The sequence below is a fragment of the Prionailurus bengalensis genome, chromosome D3 (assembly GCF_016509475.1).
Source record: "Prionailurus bengalensis isolate Pbe53 chromosome D3, Fcat_Pben_1.1_paternal_pri, whole genome shotgun sequence".
Taxonomy (NCBI): domain Eukaryota; kingdom Metazoa; phylum Chordata; class Mammalia; order Carnivora; family Felidae; genus Prionailurus; species Prionailurus bengalensis.
In genome coordinates, this window is record NC_057356.1 from 69,921,229 (window position 1) to 69,943,315 (window position 22,087).

Here is a 22,087-nt window from a genome sequence, read left to right on the forward strand (position 1 = left end):
TTTTAATTTTTTTAATGTTTATTTACTTTTGAGAGAAAGAGAGACAGAGTGTGAGCGGAGGAGGGGCAGAGAGAGAGAGGGAGACACAGAATCCAAAGCAGGAGCCAGGCTCTGAGCTGTCAACACAGAGCAGGACAGATGCGGGGCTTGAACTCATGAACCATGAGATCATGACCTGAGCCGAAGTCAGCTGCTTAACTGACTGAGCCACCCAGGTGACCCGAGAATTATTTTCAAGAGAGAGAGAGAGAGAGAGAGTGAGCACATGTGCGAGCAAGAGAAGGATAGAGGGGGAGGGAGGGGGAGAATCTTAAGCAGGCTCCGTGCCCAGTGAGGAGCCCAACACAGGACGCTATCCCACCAACTGTGAGATCATGACCTGAGTCAAGTCAAGAGTCACCCAGGCGTCCAGATCCCGTGTTTTAATTCCAAGTGACTTTATATGGAATACTGACTGAGTCTGACTTAAGTGTTGGTGGCAAAATGTGAAATTTCAACATACAGCCAAGTCCCATGTTGCATTTTGGCAAAGTTTTCATCTACATCCTTTGGATCAGCATAAAGTGAGTCGATTTCTAAATATTGAGTGAGAATGTTTCACATATGGAGGGCTATGACCTATCTCCCTAGGGCATTTGCAAAGGCAGCCCAGGAAGCCTGCCTGGGTACAGTGCCTGCCTCAGATTATGCAAGATGAGGCTCTTTTCCTCTGATTTCATCTGCTGCTTCCTCTCCAATGCCCTGAGCCAAGATGCTGACAGATGCTCTCTAGCTAGAAGCACCTATTGCAGGTGGGGGATGGGGGTTAGGGATGGGGATCCCTCTTCTATCTTTTCCCTGGAGAATGTTCAACTAATCCCAGACGACCAGAACATTCCACTTGGTCTACAGTAATGATCGGCAAATTAAATGCACCTTGTGAGCTTGTAAGGTTTTTGATCTCCTGGAAGAATATTTCCTACCCTCTTCATTATGTTTCTATCCCAGAGCTTACAAAAGTAATCGAAGTGCGCATCAATGAGGGTCTCGATCGAGGTGGTGGCCAGAACTGGGGAAAGAGAAGTGAGACTGGAGACTTTCTGAAGAAATAAAGAATAGAATGTAATGACGTTGCAAATAATGAGAAATGAAAACTGCTTCCATTTTCTGCGCAGTGGACATTCTTGGGGGAGGCACGTTTTAAGATTGATTCTCCACAGAGCAGGGTATTTAATATTTCAACTAAGCAGTAACACCATCAAGAGGAGTCCATAACGAGGACTACTTTTCTACTTGCCTTGATGAGGAGAGCTCTGGCCTCAGCTCAGTCAGTGCATGGTGCCTGGCCTATGCTCCTCAGCCTGGAGGACATTTGTGGTCCCAGCTCCTCCCCCAGGCTGGCTTCCTGGCATTCACCTCTGAGTTGGCTCATTTCCTCTACCACTGCTGGACAGAAGCCCCCTGCGGCTGCAGGTCGGAGCAGAGGTGACCCAAGACAGAGTGAAGCCAATTTGAGATTTTTTTTTTTTAAGCTTACTTATTTTTGAGAGACAAAGAGAGAGAGAGAGAGAGACAGAGAGAGAGAGAGAGAGAGAGAGAGAGAGAGAGAGAGAGAGCGAGCATGAGGTGGGAAGGGGCAGAGAGAGAGGGGGATAGAGGATCTGAATCAGGCTCTGTGCTGACAGCGGAGAGCCCCATGCAGGGCTCAAACTCACAAACTGTGAGATCATGACCAGAGCCAAAGTCGGATGCTTAACCTGACTGAGCCACCCAGGTGCCCCAGTGAAGCCAATTGGAACTCCCCGCTCCCTGCATGCTGAATTAGGTCCCCGTCCATGCAGGTTAGTTCCAGCCACCAGATCCCACACTGATGGCTCAGGAGGGAGGGCCACAATGTGACAAGCATCACATTTTACAGGATGCTTTCTGAAGACTGTGCTAGAAGAAGAGATTTCAAAAGACAAAACAATTAGCCCCACGTCACAGGTGTTGACTAAGCAAAGCCACAGCCGGGAGCAGCCACAAAGCCGAGGGCCAGGCCGGGAGCACAGAGCAGCTGCTTTCAAAGGAGATTCTTAGACAGAAAGTCATAACTTATTCATGCTTCATAAACACACACAGGCGTTCAAGTCCCTTAAACACAGTATGCTACTTCACTTCAATTAACAGCAAAGTGATGCCATTTGCAGCCCAAATTCTTCCAGCTGCTGGTAGCCGGGAGGGCTCCTACCAGGAGGCAGCTAGCTGGCAAGCCTAAAGCCATGGTGACCAGTCTGAATACCGGAAACACTGGCCTCCTGGCCCACATGAAAGACATTTGGGCCATTTCTGGGTTCTTAATTTGTAGTAATAAAGCAAGAAGTTTTAGTGTCTGAGCTTTCCTTGACAGCTAAGAAGAGGTACATACTGGAAATAGCAGACCTGCTGAAGAAGGTGAAGAAATATCGAGTTCATGATCTCATGAATGGATGTTCTGTCTGGTCAGAATAAAAAGCTGGCTGTCAACAATAACCTTTTACTGGGGCTTACATGGCTTTAATTCAATGCTCTATATGCCTATAGGATTCAGATGGGACAAAACACCAACATGAAAACCTAGAATATTCCAGCACACCTGACAACCAATAGGTCTGTATTGATAAGGCTCTTGAAAGGCTCTTGTGGAGACAGCACACCTCAAATACTTCCAGGAAGTAGCCTGGAGACAACCCTTTACCCCAATGTTTGTCAACTAGAATCAACTAGAAAGGCCCTTTTAGAGATTACTTAGCTCAATGACCCTTAACCAGGAGTGGTATCCCCATCCCTCCTCACTGCCCCATATCCCTCCCCCCAACTATGGGGCATTTGGAAATATTTAATTTTCATAATGACTGAGGGTAGGGGGCTCTGTAACTGACCGTTAGAGCTCAGGAACATTAAACATCCTGCCATACATGAGCAATTCAACCTAAGAAGAATGGTCCCAACTAAAAAGTCAGTGGTACTCCCTTTGGAAAATTTAGACCAATTGCCAAATTGTACAGATGAGAAAGCTGTGGCTTTAGGATATGAAGTTTTTCGCCCAGGATATGGAATTTTGTGCCCAAGGTTATCCAGGTTAGTACCGGAGCTGGGTCCAGAACCCAGGATTCCTGACTCCTACTTTACAGTATCTTTCATTAAGTTTCCAGTGACCCTTTTAATAAAATTAAAATTGGGACTAGGTCAGACAAATAGGAGAGCACCTGTAGGACAACAGAATCGCATTCTAAACCAGGATTGCCCCAGAAAGAGCCTCACAGCTCTGCATTAAACTGACGTGGTGCCTGTGCTCAGGAGTCTGACAGTGAAGATGAGTCTTGATGAGCAGTGCTAACGATGGAGAGCCTTCTTTATCACCAGGAGAAGGAGATGCTGTCACTTCAAGTCATCTGGGCTAGGTACCATGGTTGCTATGCGCCCCAGAGACCTTCTCTGGGGGTAGAACTTGCCAGGTTCCACCCTAATGGAGAATGCATAAGCCAGTTGGTCCACTCCCAATAAGCAATAGGCATTTGACTTTTTACATGCATTTTCATTGAAACACATACAGATAGAAATAAAGAAATAATACATTGAGGTGGGATGGTGTCAGTTTTTCAGATGAACTGGAGAGAAAAAAGTTATTTACAGAGCCTACAATTTTTTGTTGATCACTGCGGCTTGAAATGCGTGGCCTGCCTTGAATCCCCTGTACTTTGTACCTTCCATGGCATGTCCCACGTTCTGTTGCTCATTTGTGACAATCTATGCACATTTTGTTGCTCTTGCTCTTCGCCTGAAAGATCCAAGAGTGTAGGGATTCTGTCTTAGTCACCTAGGCTCTGGGTGCCTCACACAGTTAAGCACATGGTAGATTTTTCCTAAATGCTGGTTGCATAAGCAAGTGCTGGCCAACTGACAACAACTCAGTCTTTGTTCTCAGGCTGTTGTCGTGCCAAGTCACTCACAGGCACGGGGATCATTCTATTCTCTTGCCATTCTCTAAGGCATCAGATAAATCTGAGATCAGATGGCTGGGGTTGGAATCCTGCCTACACCACTTATGGTGTGACCTTGAGAAAGTTGCTTAACCTCTTCAAGCATCATGGTCCACATCTGTACAAGGAGCATAATCATGGTCCACATCTGTACAAGGAGCATAATCACGGTACGCTTTTGTACAATGAGCGTGATATTGGTACTTAACCCGTAAGTTTGTTGTGAGGATTTGCTATGGGATAATACATGTTTTCCAAACTGACCACCAATTATCCGGGACACCAAGTGGGTGCCCAACCATTTGATTCAATTCTGACACTAACCACTAATCAGTAACCACAGATTTAGGAGTTCAGTCCCAGAGGACTGCCTCCACCTCAGATACCGGTCGTAAGTCCCAGGCCACCTATACTTCTGACCAGACAGCTATAAATCAGGGGACCCCACAACCCCAACCTCAAGTTAGATCACTTGCTACCAAACAAATTACTTAAATTTACTGGTTTATTATAAAGGACACAACTCATGAACAGCCAAATGGAAGAGACACAAAGGGCCAGGCATGGGGAAGGGACATGGAGCTCCCTTGCCTTCTCTGGATGCACTGCCCTTCTGGCACCTTGATGTGCTCACCAACCTAGAAGCTCTCCGAATCTTCTTGTTCATTACTTTTTATGGAGCTCACTCTCCAATCACCCCCCTATTTCCCAGGGGTCAGTGGGAGGGCCTGAAAGTTCCCACTCTCCAATCACTGGGTCTTTCTGGCAATCAGCCTCATCTGGAGGCTACCTAGGTCACTCTAAGTAAGTCATCTCCTTAGCATAAGCTTAGGTGCAATGAAAGGGGCTCATTACAAATGACAAAAGACACTAATATCCCTTGGGACATTCTAGAGTCTTAGGAGCTATATGCCAGGAACTGAGGATAAAGCCCAAATATATTTCTTTATATGCCACAGTGATACTTAGTATAGTGCCCGGTATGTCATAAGCCCATGGTAAATGTTATGTCATCGTCACCCACATCAGCACTACCTTCCTGAGGTAAGCCCGCTATCTTGCAATTGGGCAGGTTTCCTGAGATGTAGATTGGAGATATACATTATAGTTTCTAATTAAAATAGGAAAGCAGTCAGAAAAACCCAAGTGTCAGTACACTGAGATTTGACATTGAGAATCTGTTAGTTCCAAACAGAATGTCTCTGGCTAAAAGGCCACATTCAGGGCAGAAGACCATATGGTGGCTTGGTTGGTGGCATCCGGCAGAGAGCTGGAAGAATTATTCTTTGGCCTACCTGTTTTTAACTAAAATGGGCTGGAAAAATGAGCAGGCTACCCATTATGCACACCCAGAGACATGGCAAGCGTTAAAGACAACTTAGAAATAACAAATTGAAAAATCTATCCACCTCCAAGATGAAAAATAAAATATGATGTGATGGAGAATGTTGACAATGCCAATCCATGTTAATTTTCACGGGCTTCTGGGTCCTTGGCTTGATAGAAATAATTTTCAGGCAGGCTGGGATTTTAATTAAAACGGAAAAAACACTCACGGCACTCTCTCAAGTGATCATTATCAAGAAGGCAATCATAAGGTTGGAAGAAGCTGGTGAGGATTTGCAGGTGGTTGGAATAACTTTGCATGGAACTTTCCATGCTCGTAGGAGTCCTTAGAAAGCATTTAGTTTAAAACCATTACTTTACAAGAAAAGAAACTGAAGTCTCGGGAGGTGATATGACTCGCCCACATCCTACACAGTAAGTTAGTGAGCGACACAGTTCAGCCCTGCCAGCCCCCATCCAGGCCTCCCCTCACACCGTTTTAAGAAACCTTGTAAAAATCAGCATTGGTTCCTCCCATCTCTGTTTCTTTCCATTTCCAGTCTTAAGAGGGGAGATTTTTCAAATGCAGAGAACGTTTCATATGCTCATTATATTTCCGGAGCTTTCTTGTGCTTTGAACATTTCTGTATAATAAAACGATCTTCCGTCATAGGAAATAATATCATTTTTTTTTCTCCCAGAATCTTCTCTATGCTGCATTTTTGATAGATGTTTACCTAGAAAGGTAGATGTTGTCATCACTAAAGGACACCTTAGGTTTCTATGGTGGGGCCTCCAAGCCAGGACCTCTGGTCTGTGAGTGCCCTTTGTCCCTCTGAAGGGACACGCAGGGCTGGAGGCCATGGCATCAGACTGGCTCTGCTCTGCTGGGTAGTTCACATCACTCCCCTGGGCCTCCGTCTCCCCCTTGGTAAAGAGAGAGTTGGGCAGTCTGAAGACCAAGTCCATTCCAGTCTTCAATGCACTTTATTTATTTATTTATTTATTTTAGAAAGCAAGCTTTGCTCTTGCAAACTGACCAAACTGGCTGGTGTCAGATTGTATAGCTGAATGAAATGTGAAATTAATTTTTTTTCCCCTAAAGGCTGATTACTTTCGTGGTGGAGATTATTCCCCCCCTGTTAAATATGTCAGAAATGAACCTGGAAATGGACTCAGAGATCAGTGAAAGAAAAGTTCACTCGTCCAGGAAGATGGGAGTCGGAACAACTTAAAGCAGGTAAAATGCAAACAAGCTGGTTGCCTGTAATTTCTTACTACGCAGAAACAGAACACATAAATAACATTCATTTACTGAAGGTAGAAGAAAGAACCCCGTCAAGAAGGTTTGTTGAGGAAAATGTTCCGGGTCCTTTTCTAGCCCCAACGTTAAGCTCTGTCTTCATTTATTGTAACATTATTGATAATCGTAATAATGGTTTGAATTTTCTCCAAATGCTTTTCAAATTTCAAGCTCTATTACTATTGCTATTATCACCATCATCATCATCACCACCATCATCATCACCATCACCATCATCATCATCATCACCATCATCATCATCATCATGTAGGGTCCATCTCCGCATCCCCTAAACATGAATAGTATCTTTGTCTGGGCTCCAGTTGTACAATACTACAGACTGGGTGGCTTATGAATAGCAGAAATTTATTGCTCATGGTCTGGACACTAGAAGTCTGAGATCAGGGTGGAGACAGGATTCTCGCTGCATCCTCATGGTGGAGGGCCTAGGGAGCCAAGGGGGGGGGGGGTCTCTCTTATAAGGTACTAATCCCATTCCTGAGAGCTCTACCTTTGTGATCTAAGTACCTCAAAAGACCCCGCCTCAGAGTGCCATCACTGTGGGCTTTAGGATTTCAACATATGAATTTCAGAGGGGAGACAAATATTCAGACCAGAGCAGAGGGTGATATCGCTGTGCTTTTTACACTATTCTCGAGTTTGAGGCCAGAATGGTAGTAGTATAAACTGCTTCTGGCATCTGAGATGGATTCTTGGCAAAACAAAAACAAAAAAAAATTGAAACCTACAAAAGAGTTCGGAAACCTGACTCTCCCCGGGGTTTCCCGACCATCTGGGTGGGCACAATTGAGTGTGCTGGGTGAGGTCAGACGTAAGACTAACTGAGAACATTTTCAGTCCCTCAGAACCCTGTCCTCTCCATCCCCGAGACTCTAACCTCACTTTCCTGGAAAGGTCTCCAGATTCACATAGAATTCTCCATTTTCCTGCTCCCAACCACCTGGCACTTAGGCACACTCCAAAACGGATAGGGTCCCTAGCATCGGAGAGTAGGGGACTGACTCGAGGGGTCTGCCTTTCTGGATGGGTCTTTGGTGGGAGGTTTCCAGGACTGTATTTAGTTAGAACTGTGGGGATCATTTGCTACCGTGCCCAGCATTCTAAAAGCCCTCAAAGCTGTGTGGTCTGGTTAGATGAGAGTGAATGGCAGTACTAACACAACAATATGACAGAAGCCATTTATCGAATGTATTCTAAGTGCTTGGAACTGTATTAAGCACTTCATAGTCGTTCCTATTTAATTCTTGCAATAACCCAGTGAGGTGGCTTTTACAGGTGAAGTACTTTCAATTCAGAGAGGTGAAATAATTTGCCCAAGGTCATACAGCATGCAAGTGACAGAGCTAGGACAGAAATCAGATTGTCTGACTCTGAAGCCACTTGGCCACTACTGCTGTTTTCTCCCGAGGGTTCTATTTTGGAGGTTCAGACCCCACCCTTGGATGGCATGGGAAAGACTCACAGACACAAAGTCTCTCTCCCCATGGCCTGGTCAGCTCGCTGAGCAGGCTTGCTCCTAACGTTTGTGGGGCTTAGGACAGGGTTTCAAACGATAGCCCGCATGACCAAATGTCTAAACATTTTAAAGTTAAAAATCCAGCTAATAAATTAGTTAACTAAAGTGTATTTCATTTCTGCCTTGACAAATATACCTTCACAACCGTGAAACTGATGAATATGTTTGTGGTATAATAAAGAATAAATATGTGGTCTCTGCCCCCAGTTCTTGGGACCAAGCTCCTGAAACTTTTGGACTTGACTGTCGCTGTGCCCTGATGAGATGGCTTATGAGAGAGGGTGGGGGAGGGGCTATAGAGCTTCAGGGTGGGGGCTGGTCATCAGAAGCCGGTTAGTTAGAGGACTGAAACGTCCAGCTCCATCCCCAGGCTTCCAGGGAATGGAAGGGAGCCAGCAGTCAGTGATTTACTCGATTTACTCAATTATGCCTATGTAACGAAACCTCCATAAAAATCCCTAAGCAACAGGGTTCAAGGAGCTTCTGGGTTGGTGAACACGTGGAGATGCTGGGAGATGTGCCTGGAGAGGGTGTGGGAGTTCTGCAGGCACCGGCCCTCTATCCTTTGCACTCTGCGTCTCTCCCATGTGGTAGTTCCTGAGGTGTATCCTTTAAAATACACCCGGGGGCGCCTGGGTGGCTCAGTCGGTTGAACGTCCAACTTCTGCTCAGGTCATGATCTCGCGGTTCATGAGTTCAAGCCCCGCGTCGGGCTCTGTGCTGACGGCTCAGAGCCTGGAGCCTGCTTCGGATCCTGTGTCCCCCCTCTGTCTCTGCTCTCACTCCTGCTTGTGCTCTGTCTCTCTCGTCTTTCAAAAATGAATAAACATTATAAAAATTTTAAATATACCTCTAATCTCATACACTGATGTTAAGAATTTAACTTTTAGGGGCACTTGGGTGGCTCAGCAGGGTAAGCGTCTGACTCTTGATTTTGGCTCAGATCATGGTCTCACGGTTGGTGGGTTCAAGCCCCACATGCCAATGAGAAGCCTGTTTGGGATACTTTCTCGATCTGTTTCTCTCTGTCTTCCCCCTACTTGTGCTCTCTCTCTCTCTCTCTATCAAAATAATAAACTTTTTTTTTTTAATGTGGCATCAGAACTGCCCCCACAATATGTAAAGCTATGTCTTTGTTTATTTTATTTTATTTGAGAGAGAGAGAGAGAGTGCTCACAAACAGTGGGGAGGAGCAGAGGGAGAGAGAGAGAGAGAGAGAGAGAGAAAGAGAGAGAGAATCTTAAGCAGACTCCATGCTCAGCTCAGAGCCTGACCCTAGGAGGCTCTGAACATGACCCTGGGATCATGACCTGAGCTGAAATCAAGAGTCAGACATTTAACAGACTGAGCCACCCAGGCACCCTTAAAGCTATGTATTCTAAATGACTATAAGTTGAGTGACTGAGGCACACAGTTTTGACTGCATATATGATCAGTGGGCCTTTGGAAGCACAAGTCCAGGGCTGGGGCCCCTCCTGCCCAGGTCTAAGGGTGGTACGAGCCTCAAGGGACATAGGCGATTGTCTAACTCTATGGTAGATAACGTGATTCAAACAGTATCCCTTTATAAAAGACAACTTGCTGTGGGTTTGGCATGATGAATTCAGATGAAGCCACAGTAAAGCTTTAAAGTGAGCGCTGTGATTTGACCTCATTTTTGTTGCAATAATTCAGTTTTTAAATTACCATTTGGCATGAAATTATTTATCCCTAAACTCAAGCAGAATGGTTGACTTTTCTTGTCAGTATGTTTAAGCTCTATTAGGCAACATAGGTTTGGGCTTCAAGACTTAGCAGAAATACAGTTTTACCTTTGAGGAAATGTGTTAGTAATTTTTCCCCATGCAGAAACACCCCTTTGGCATTTGGAAGGAACATTGCTCCAAAGGAAAGTATGATTTCTGATTTTAAACACTTCAGGTCAAAGACAAAAGGTTAAGATCCCTGATATACATAGAGCTTTTATAAGATAAATGTGGAAATACAGGAGAAAAACAGGAAAATCACGAATCAACAATTCTTCAAAGAAATACAAATGATCAAAACACAATATGAAAAAATATTCAACTTCACCCACAATTTTAAAACACAGATAAAAACAATACATATTGTTTTGTGGATTACCTTTAAAACAAACAAACAAGCCTGGTAGATTGGGGGAAAACAGGTTGATAATGTGAGAAAACAGACTTTCTCAACCCTCAGGATGGAGTCTCAACTGGGTAGGCTATTTGGGGGCACAGCGACAGTGGGGTGTTATCTATTATAATTGAAAATGTTCAAAAGCATTGACTCAGCAACTAACTTCTAGTAATGTGGCTAAAGACACATACCACTGTCTCAATATGTGTGAATAAGGACATTCCTTGCTGCAGCGTTTAATATTAGAGTGCACGATTGCAAATCCAAGTGCTCCCAAGGGCACGTGCTATTCTGATTCGAACCGCAGGTTTGAGGGGCCCCAAGACCACCTTTAGTTTCAGTAATTTTCTAGGAATCGTAGAACTCAGCAAAGTGATTATACTCACAATTGTATTTATCGTAGCAGAAGGACACAGATTAAACTCAGCCAAAGGGAGAGACACACAGGGCAGAGTCCAGGAGATGCTACGTACAGTTTCCAGATGTTTTCCCCTGACTCCTCAGCGGCCAGCAGACAGCACCAGTTGCTCTCAGAAACAATATGTGATGGTATGCATGGAGCATTGCCAACTAGGAAAGCTCACCTGAACCTTGGTACCCAGAAATTTTTACTGGGGCTTAAGCACGCAGACATGGCTGACCACCTGTATGGCTGACTTGAGTCTCCAGCCCCTCCAGAGGGAAAACGGATACTATGCAAGCCAAAGCCCTCCCTGCCCCGCCCCAGCCATAAATCACATAGTTTGTGAAGACTATCCAGCATGGCCCAAGGCCACCAGGGAAACAGGGACACTCTTATCGGGCTGGAGAGCAAGAGGGTGTATATAATGGAGGTCCCATCATACCACTCTAGCGAACTTAGATTTTACTCTGTAGGTGGTGAAGATTCATTGAAGAATCTTAACAAGAGGCTCCCGGGAAAAGATGTGTGCTTTCGACAGAACATTCTGGCATCATCAGTAATGATGAACTGGAGTGGAATAAACCTGGGGGCTGGGAGGCCATTGTGTTTATTTAGGTTAAAGATGCAAACGGGATCTCAATGCTTGCTAATTCCTGTCCCTGGCAGCATGCTCCCCACTAAAGCCCAGCCTCACATGCAAATCTGATCTGGCTACTATCATATTAAAATGCTTAGCTCCACTAACGAGTGGGGTCTAGAATTGTAGAATTGGTCTGCTCGCCAAGAGCTTAGAATCTGGGGTATATGAGGTGAACCCAGGGAGCCGAAGCCTTACACTGGGCCTGTCTCCTTTCACCTTGTATCCATGATTGTGCATACCCCCGTCTCTATTTTCTGTTTGTGCTTCAGGTATCCCACAGGAGAGCTGTCCTGAGCTGTCCACTGAGTGACCAGCTGCCTGGACTGGGCCAGCTCATCCTGGCATGAAGGCCAGACCTTCCTCATCTTCACTTCTGGACACAGTTCTGCTCCTCACAGAAGGAGCTCCTGGAACCACAAATTCTGCCATTCACCCAAGTCCACATTCCCAGCATTGTCTGGAAGAGAAGAGCTAAGGCACGCTCTGTCTCCCCTCCCCTGGTCCCATGCCGTCAGTACCAATGGGCCTGGCAATCTTTCCCACTGGTTGTGGTTGCAGCCTTAGGATCTCTTGCTACAATGCACGTCGGGCAGCCACTCTTAAGGATCAGTATTGGCCATCAAGATGAAAGCCATTTGTCACCATTTGCTAGAAGACCCTGCCTCTGGATGTCAATACTAGCCAGGAACACCACTCCACCACGGTCTTCCAGGTTGCACTGCTAGCCTGCCTGGGACCTCCTCTGGCCTCGGACCCACCTGCTCTTGGTTTCTCTCTTCTCTCTTCAATGTGGGTGTCTTGAGACCAAGTCCACCTGAGACACAATTCCAAGACAGGAATTGCGAAGACACTTTGTCTTCCGGAATTCTGAAATCTTGGGAGACCCGGTCAAGCCTTTGGTCAGCCACTATGTGTTCTTCTCCCATATAGCTCATATCCCTCTTCTCACGGTACTGGGTGCGGCACCCTGTGGGAGAAACATGACCCAGGAGACACGGGCTTGGCTCCCCGGGAGCTCACTATCTGGTCGCAGCGATATGATACGGCGCCGTGAAATGAACCTGAGACTCCAGGCATCATAAGCTAAATGCTAAATGAGCAAAGAAAAGGATGACAAATGCCAGAGGGATTCAAAACACAGGAGCAGATATTTTGGGAGGCAGCAAACAGGGCTCCACCCCCGATTCAGCACCCAGTCACTGGCATCGGTCCCACAAGTGCCAGATGATGGGGAGGCAAAGCCAGATGCTCCGGAATGAGCAGGCAGGAGGTGGGGGGCGGGGGCTGCCGGCCGGCTGGGCCCACGGGGCTTTGGTGCTGCCTCCTGGTAGTGGCTGAAGCTGCGGGAGGCAGGCGGGGGTGGGCGAGCAGCAGGAAAGCCAGTCACCGAGAACATTCACGCGGTTCCCTGTCATTATCTGAACTTAAACTCATCAACACCCACAGAGCCCCGAAATCCCTAGGGAGGCAGCACACAGAGGAGCCACTTCCGAGTGGGGGAGGCTGGTGCGTGCTCTGTGAGGTTTCTGGGTGGCTTCACATCAGCGATGCATGTGGGCTTAGAGAAATAGAGAGCAGTGAGGGGCCGTTCCAGCAGGAGCAGAGAGCCCAGCTTCCTGTACACTGGCCCCTGCCGTGGACTATGCTGGGGCTTGGGGACCCGAGCAAAGGCACATCGTTCCCTTATCATTTTTGACAACTGCCCAGTGGGCTGGCTGTTTGTGAACACCAGGATCCCTAAGGATTTGCCACTGACCAGTCTGGGCAGGACCATTTTTCAGTGGCAGAAAACACTGAAAAGAGCCTGAGGTGAATCACAGCAGGAGCAGTTATACGTCCCCACAGCATTTGCATCTAGTGGTTAATCAGGCAAACGGACAGAAGAAAAGTTGGGCTGAGGAGGGCAGGCTGAGAAGTGGAAAGAGGCGACCCCATCTCGTCACTGGGGACCCTTTCCTCCCCCTAAGAGGGTTCCATGGTGCTGGGCTTGGTAGAGACTAGAGGAGAGTACAGAGTATCCTTGGAGGTAACTGCATAAAGGCAGAAAAGCCAGGCCCCCACTACGGGAACAAGCCCAGGGGAAGACTTGTATTCTCCACCTTCTTCCCTCCCCCATTGCACTCATCCCCCAGTCTGTGGTCAGACGATGAGGGGGTTCCTGTCTGGGGCACCTTCCAAGCATCCAGCAAATCACCCCTTCTCCACCTCTATTGCCCCACCCTGGTGGTGGCCACGGCCTTCTCCTGCCTGTGCTGCTAAAATTCCCCCCACCCAGCCTTCCTGATTCTAATCACGCCCATAAACAAATAACGTGGATTTTACCTTTCCCTTCTGGAAAGGCAAAGCTGTCAGAAATGCAACACTGTGTGGGTGTGTGTCACCCTCCTGTTGAAACCCACCTGATCACAGCCCCCAAAGCACTGAATGACCTGGCACACACTTGCAGGTCCTCCTGGAATATTCTCACTCCAGCTGCACTGGCCTTCGTTCGGTTCCTCAAGGGCCCCACACTACTTTCTGCCTTTGGGATTTTGCACAGGCTAATCCCATTATCTGGAATGTTCCTTCCCCTGTTCTCGGCCCTCAGGACTTGGCTGAAATGAACAGGTCTTTGACTCCCTTATTCACCCTGTATCATTGAACCTGTATCATTGAACCATCAATGGTGAGAAGTACCATTATTGTACGCACCACTCAGAAAGTAAAAATGCTACTCATTATGGCCCGAGGACTCATCTATGACAAACTACATCTTGATTTCAGAAGTAATAAAATGTTTAAAAAACACGTGTCTAAAATCAATGACGTGCGGCAAGCAGATTTTTCCCATTATTCCCTGTCACTGTGCCTCGCAGCAGCAAAGACTCGCTCAGTGCCGGCTGAGCTCCCTCCTCCGTTCTGCTGAAGCATCAGGAATAAACCAGAACCTTTCAGCATTGCAGGCAGGTGCCCACTCCTGCTCTGTAAGGCGGCGGAGCACAGGGTTCTGTAGAAAAGAGCTCTTTGGCTCTCCGTGGTGAAATGGTGCTCTTATGTGGAATTCTGTTTCATAAGTGTTTCATCGTTAGTTATTCTCTATAGCACCCTAGGCTTTGCTGATGAGAAAACCGTATGTGGAGATTGGAATTCCAAGGCTAACAGGAGCTAGGGCTTGAGTCTAGAACAGAGTACACCTTTTTTTTCTATACATATAAAAAATAAAGGCCAAATCGTAGATATGTCTTTTGTTGTTGTTGTTTTCAGGTTGTTGTTGTTGTTGTTTTCAAGTAGGCTTCATGCCCAACGTGAAGTCCAATGTGGGGCTTGAACTCAAGACCCTGAGCTCAAGACCTGAGTTGAGATCAAGGGTCAGATGCTTAACTGACTGAGCCACCCAGGCACCTGTAAATAGTAAATATTTCTTGCTTTTCAGGACACAGAGTCTCTGTAACAATTATTCAACTCTGCCATTGTAGCATGAAATAATATGTCAAAGAATGGGTGTGACTGTGCTCCAATAAAACCTATTTATAAAAACAGGGGTGCACTGAATCTGGCCTGTGGACTGTACTTTGCCAACTCTGGTCTAGGATTCTACATTCAGAGGATCCTCTGGGGTCATGTGTTGACTTTCTCAAGGTCATACAGCTGGTAAGTGAGGCGAGGATCCCAATCCAGGTCTCCAGACCCTTGTCTAGTGCAGTTTTCGCTACAGGGGTAATGCTTCCTCTTACTGCTCCCATAATGTCCCTATTATGTTCACTGACAATCCCAGACCATGGGAAAGTATGTGCTGTTAGGCAGAGAGAACAGAAAAGAAAGAAGATTGATAAAAATTAGTTTCTTTCGGGGCATCTGGGTAGCTCAGTTGGTTGAGCGTCCAACTCTTGATCTCAGCTGAGGCCACGATCCCAGAGGTGTGGGATAGAGCCTCACGTCAGGCTCTGTGCTGAGCGTGAAGCCTGCTTAAGATTCTCTCTCTCTCTCTCTCTCTCTCTCTCTCTCTGCCCGTTTCCCCTCCCCCTCCCAAATAAAAAATAAAAAAATAAAAAGTAAAAAACAAATTAGCTGCTTTCATCTCGTTTTAATCAGAAAGTTTAGAAAAGAAGGAATTATCAACTCTGAGTTGCCCTGCTTCTAAACGCCATGTCCCTAGTGACTGTGAGTGAAGCTAAGGGTTACTTTTTCCTTTGCCTCCTGGGTCCCTTGGGCTGCAACAAGTCAGTGTTCTATGGGAAAAGTCACCACCATTCTCCTTTCTAAGTTCAGCTTTCCTGGCAAAGACACCTTTTGCTCTAATCAGTCGAACTATTAACTCTAATCAGCACAGAGCAGGCAAAACGAGGCTGGTGTTTGGGGGAATTAGCTTTAATTTGCCAGATGTTATTTGTTTCTGTCTATTGACCACAGAGGTGCAGAGATTTAACTCTATTCCTGCTTTCAGGGTTCCTGCGGTTGAGCTGTGGAGACAAGGCATAAACACGTGCAGGCGTTAAATAAAATGCAAAACCTGGTTCAGTGCAGTAAGCAAAATGCATTTGCATGCATGGATGCACACCCACATACATTCTTCCAGCGAGCAAACAATAATTATTAGAGACTGCATGGTATTAAGCCACTTTAGGAGAAGCTTCTTTTTCTTGAATATGGCATAATCTCTCTCAATCCCTCCTTCCCATAATGTCCTTTCTCTTACCAGGCAGACCAGTTTCAGTGCTCTCTTTCCTGCCTACGGACAATGCCCAGAGGTCCCGTGGTGTCTAAGAAACGACGGCCACTTCAAAATGCCTTGCCAGCCAGACCATCTATCCCTGCTGGATGTCTTTAATTTCCTACAGCACAGAAAAGCTTTTGAAATGTGTCCTTTCCTTTCTTTTGCAACAGAAGCTCTACTTTCCGGTGAGGACTATTTGTGGGGCAGAAAGCCTCCTCACAGAAGAAGGGTAGTCCGAGGATTTAGAATCCTTCTGGATTCCTCCGCTAAGGGGGAAGGGGCCAGTTCTGACCGCTACGCACTGGACATTTCATCTGTCTATTCCACAAAATAGATGGTGAGTGTTTACTCCGTGGAGGGTGCTGTGTGTTCCTGGATGGGTTTTTGTCTGAGATGAGATTTACAGGTGCAGAAGATATTCGTTAAATGCCTCCAACAGCAGAATAATAGAACAAATTTATACATACTGCTGTCATGATAAAAACAACCCCCCCAACCTGTGAAGATAGCAGATGACGACTTCTCTGATTTTCATCTGATATTTTGCATTTTTCAGTTACTCATGAAATGAGATGCCCGGCCTTCCCCTCACGACGCAGCAGAGCAGAAAATGGCGGTGGAGCTGATGTCTCCAGGTTATTTCCCTAGAGCCCTGGGTATGTCATATCTGTTCTCATTCAGGTAGCGGCTGCTGCCAGGATCTGCCCTGCTCCTCAGCCCCTGGCCTGAGGATGCTCCCGGGCACTGCTCACGGACCAGACAACCAACCGCCAGATGTGAGAGCTGCAAGGGGCTTCGTGGCCTCATCTGGGACCATCCCTCTCTGAGCTGCTGTGCAAGGTCAGGAGGTCCTGGAGCCCAGCACTGCCTGTAGCCACCGGAAGAGCCAGAGGGCCAGAGCCCGGAGCTGGCACTCTCCCTGCCCGGGAGAGCTGCTTCTCCAGCCGGCTCGCCACGCTTTGCACCTGTACCTGCATCTTGGCTGCTGGAGCCTGCACTCATTTCTGATTCTGCTCCAGGTTCGGAGCGCCCTTCCTCTGCTCCCTCGTCTGCGGGATTAGCTCCCAGCTCTCTGCAAACAACCGTCCTGACAACTCCGGCTCCAGTTTCTTCTTTTTGAAAACTGGTAACGGGGAAACACCGGGGGCAGAGGACTCCAACTCCAACCCCGCTGATCCCGTGAACGGTTCCATTGACGCCCAGCTCAGTTATTAGCAATCGCTTTTCTGGGACAAGGCTGGGACCAAGCCTCCTGGTAACTGTATTAACAGCTGCCACATTAAGGAACAACTGGTAAAGGCAGCTTTAATACCCTAAAAGCCAGGACCTCCAAAGATAATGCCACTGACTTTATCTGACATTTCAAAGCAGGTGAACTTACTCATTAGCAATCACAAGTTTTACAGTTCAGATTTTTTTTTGCTAGTAAACCTGTTATCATTTTAAAGGCATCAGGTATTACAGTGAAACTCCTAAATTTGCCCAGAATCATAATGCTTTTGCCATTATATTTATGGCTCATGTTTTAACTCCTTGCATATCCTAACAAGCTGTATTGTAACAGGGTAGTGCTATATTTGAAAAGTGACTTCACTTAGCCCAGAGATATAGAAAGACACTGACTTAATGGGGGAAATCCTGGTTTTTCCTTCTGTCTCTGCTTAATTTGGGCTTGTCATTTCAAAAGGATAAGATCTGCTAGGATGATGTCAGAATCATTGTCTGCATGGCCCTGGTTATTCCTGGATTTTCACCATGGAGTCAGACTTCCCAAATGTCAAAATGAATTTGACCATGGCCTTGGCTGTTCCCTTGTCTTTGGCATAACAACCAGTAAATGCGTGTCAGCCCCTAGCTTCCTGGTTACTTTTCATTCCTGCTATTGCCAGTTTGCTCCTGGATTTGATCAACCTAGGTTTGAGTGTGAATTAATCTTGAAATCCCCTCTAAACTGTGATCCCCACCAGTATTTTTAAGAATAACTATGGTTTTTGTGAAAACTATACATTCTCATTGAAATTAATTCAAATAACACAAAGGTACTGAGATAAAAGTTTGAAAATCACCTGATCTACTCACTCAGAGATACCCACTGTTACCTTCTTGGTAAACAGTTTTTCAGGCATGTAGCACGTATGTTGTATAACATACCTATACACACACACACACACACACACACACACACCCATACCATTTTATACATTTTATAAATACACATTTTATAAAAAGTACATTTCAGGGGCACCTGGGTGGCTCAGCTGGTTAAGTGTCCAACTGTTGATTTCAGCTCAGGTCATGATCTCGAGGTTCTTGAGAACAAGCCCTGTGTTGGGTTCAGTGCTGACAGTGACGAACCTGCTTGGGATTCTCTCTCTCTCTCTCTTTTTCTCCCTCTCTCTCTGCCACTCCTCTGCTCTTGGGCTCTTTCTTTCTCTCTCTCTTCCAAAATGGGTAAAGAAACTTAAAAAAAAATTAAAACTACATTTATACAATTTTACAAATACAATTTTACAAAATTTTATAGAGTTTTATAAAAATGGGATTTACCATACATGCAGTTCTGTGGCCGGCTTTTTTTACTCAACTATAGGTCCTTATTGGGAGAGAGCGCTCTCCCTGGTCTCTGTGCTCCTACCCGGCTTTCTGGGTATGACAAAAATGCGAGGCATTTCTCAGGATGTGTTTGTAGTAAGCAACCTTGAGGCTATTTTCCTCCTCGACTAAGGACAGGCTTGCTTACTGCTTGCAATAAAATGGTGGGTTCAACTGAATGTCAGCTGAACCCCTATCAGACAGAACAGAATTTACATGTCCATAGACAGGAATTATTTTGCATTGTTGTCAATTATCTACAATTTTTCAAGAAGTAAAACCTTTTCCATCGAATCAGATAACCCCAAGGGTGTCTTCTAGAGCCTAGATAATATAGGTTTTTGCCGAAGCGCACTTTTCCCTACAGCGCTCGGCAAACACTTAGCAAACTCCAGCTTCCTGTCTCAGAGAGCAGTAACTAGAAGCGGGTAAAAAACTGGAGAACATCAAAGGGCAGGGAAGCCTTGAGTTCTCCCTAAGAGCAGGGAGCTTGGTTTCAGAGCTGGGGGGGGGGGGAGGGGCAGGCACTTTGGGGGGCGCCAAAGAGGAGAGGTTGACAGGGGCGAGACCCTGTGACCTAGTTCCGAACGCTCCCACTATATGTGCTACTTAACGGATTTCTGTTCAAACCTATCTGAATTTCACGAAGCAAATCGGATGTCCCACCAGATTTGTTAAAATTGGGTTTTAACTAATGCGTGAAAATAAAAAGTGGGCAAACCCTAAAAATGATACAGAGTTTCGGGCAAGGGAACTAGAAGTAGTTCTGTCTTCTCTCTTACGATGTTCCAGTTTGATTTCCAGATGCAAATTTTCTCAGTGGAAGTGCCCACAGGTCAAAGGTCTGAGACCTGCCATGAATCTCTATTTCATGCTCTTTTCATGGTAAACAAACAAACAAACAAACATGAAAAACTCAGTCTTTGTCCTCAGACTGTGCTAGAGGGCCTTCCCCTTCCTCTGTCTCTGGAGCTGCATTTTGATGAGACCCCGAGGGGTGGCTTTGAGGGGGATGCAGAAAGCCAGTACTCCAGTTTGAGCTGGGTTCTTTTAATTTTATTTTTTTTTCCTTCTGGGCCTCGGCAGCTCAGGGAGCTCCAGCTGAGGGGTTTAGCTCATTTAACACTCCCTGTTCTGAAACATGACTGCTTGTGGCTTGTCAAGTCCTGATGAGATTCGGGGGCATAAAAAACGATGTGTGCGGTGACCATAAGGCTGCCGTTGAAAGAATAACAGCTCAAAAATAAAAAAATAAAAAAAATAACAGCTCATCAGCGAGGATAATTCCACCTCTGCCACTTGCCCTGTGTCAGCTTGAAGGCCCCTTTCAACCATTTCCTGAGCATTCATTCAGCAGCAATTTTGTTAAGCACCTGTTGTAGGTTTCAGACCTTCAAAGATGAGCAAGAACGGAATTCACTTTTCATGAGGCTTGCTGTCTAGGGCACGATAAACACCAAAGCAGACCCCTGTAAGCAGCCTGGCGGTGGCCAAAGGCGCACAATTAAGAGAAAAAAGCAGCGGACCTGTGGGCCTAAGACCCAATCCCATCTGACTCTTGTTAGAGCTATTTATACGCTTAGAGAGATAGAAGACATATATGCTTACATATGCAAGGAACATTTCTGGAAGCACGCAGGATAACTGGTTATTTCTGGAGTCTTGGCTTTGGGGAAATAGACAAGGAGGGAGATTTTTACTTTCGACTTTCTACCCCTCCATATGTTCAAAAATCATTCTTTTTACAAAGAATATACATTACTTATGTAACACAACAACAACAACACAGAGTGGCAGTGCCGTTAAAAGAGATATATACAACGAGTTCTGGGAACAAGACAAATCACCAGATCCAAATTCAGGAATGTACCAGATTACTTTAGGAGGAATCAATTTTTTCTTTGTCTTCTGGACTCTCATAGGTTTTTGCTTATACATTTATCATATGTGGCACTTATCCTCCTCAACCAGTGCCTGTCGGCCCCCCGCCTTTCTCCCTTTCCTCCCTCCCTCCTTCCTTCCTTCGCTCCTCCTTCTCTTCCCTCCTCCCTTCGTCCCTCCCTCCCTTCCTTCCTCATTCCTTCGTCCCTCCTCCCTTCCACCCTTCCTTCCTTCCCTCCTTCCCTCATCCCTTCCTTCTCTCTTTCCCTCCTCCCTTCCTTTCCTCCTCCCTTCCTCCCTCCTCCCTTCCTCCCTCCCTTCCTTCCTCATTCCTTCCTCCCTCCTCCCTTCCTCCCTCCTCCCTTCCTCCCTCCCTCCCTTCCTTCCTTCCCTCCTCCCTTCCTTCCCTCCTTCCCTCCTCCCTTCCTTTCCTCCTCCCTTCCTTCCCTCCTCCCTTCCTTCCCTCCTTCCCTCCTCCCTTCCTTTCCTCCTCCCTTCCTTCCCTCCTCCCTTCCTTCCTTCCTCCCTTCCTCCCTCCTTCCTTCTTCCCCCTCTTCTCTCACTTCCCTCCTTCCTCTCCTCCCTCCTTCTGTTCCTTCCCTCTGTTCCTTCCCTTCTTCCTTCTACAAGTGTTTGTTGAGATTCTACTATGTGTAAGGCAGATGATTCAATATTGTATTATAACCAAGTTTGCCTTCCTACGACAGAAAAGAAAAAAACAAAGTAGTGACTTAATAAACACAAGTTTATTTCCCTCACACATTAAAAGTACTTCAGAGATAAGCACCCCAGGGCTCATATGGTAGCTCCAGAGTCGTCAGAAAACCAGGCTTCTAGCATGCTATTCTACCATCCTCGGCATGGCAACGCAGGATCTAAGATGGCTGCTCTCAGGGCGCCTGGGTGGCTCAGTTGGCTAAGTGTCTGACTTCGGCTCAGGTCATGATCTCGTGGTCCATGAGTTCGAGCCCCACCTGTGCTGACAGCTCAGAGCCTAGAGCCTGCTTCAGAATCTGTGTCTCCCTCTCTCTCTGCCCCTCCCCTGCTTGCACTCGGTCTCTTTCTGTCAAAAATAAATAAACATTAAAAAAAAAAAAAAAAGATGGCTGCTCCAGCTCCAGCCCTAGTGTTCAAATTCCAGCAAACAAAAAGGGAGAATGGCGAGCGGCTCATGCTCACCTTTTTCTGGGAGACATCCCAGAACTGCCACACTGCACTCTGCTTAAATCTAATTGGCCAGAACTAAGTCACATGGTCATATCTAGCTTCAAGGGAAGCTGGGACATATAATATTTCAGCTGGGTGCATTGCCCCCCCTTAGTAAATGTAGGATTCTTTTACTAATGAAAAAGTGGACACTAGGTATTGAGAGGTCTTTAGCAATCTCTGCTGCACATAGGAGCCAAAAAAGAGAGTTCCTGCCCCTATGGTGCTTACATGTAGTGGGTGAATTAGACATTAATCAAGCAATCATGAAAATAACTGCAAAATTGCACACTGCAGTGAGGTAAAGAAAAACTTCACTGGGTTCTAGAAATGTATAGAAGACCTGACCTACTCTTGGAGAAAGCCTTCTCCAAGGAAGTGTGT

At 46.3% G+C, this 22,087-nt stretch overlaps 1 long non-coding RNA gene across 1 annotated transcript; it reads left to right on the plus strand.

Moving 5' to 3' along the window:
* Window positions 1-16,127: 16,127 nt before the first annotated feature.
* LOC122470054 lies at window positions 16,128-17,877 on the plus strand. The gene is made up of 2 exons (XR_006293807.1): window positions 16,128-16,361; window positions 16,581-17,877. It is a non-coding gene; the product is annotated as an uncharacterized LOC122470054 (long non-coding RNA).
* The last annotated feature ends 4,210 nt before the right edge of the window (window positions 17,878-22,087 follow it).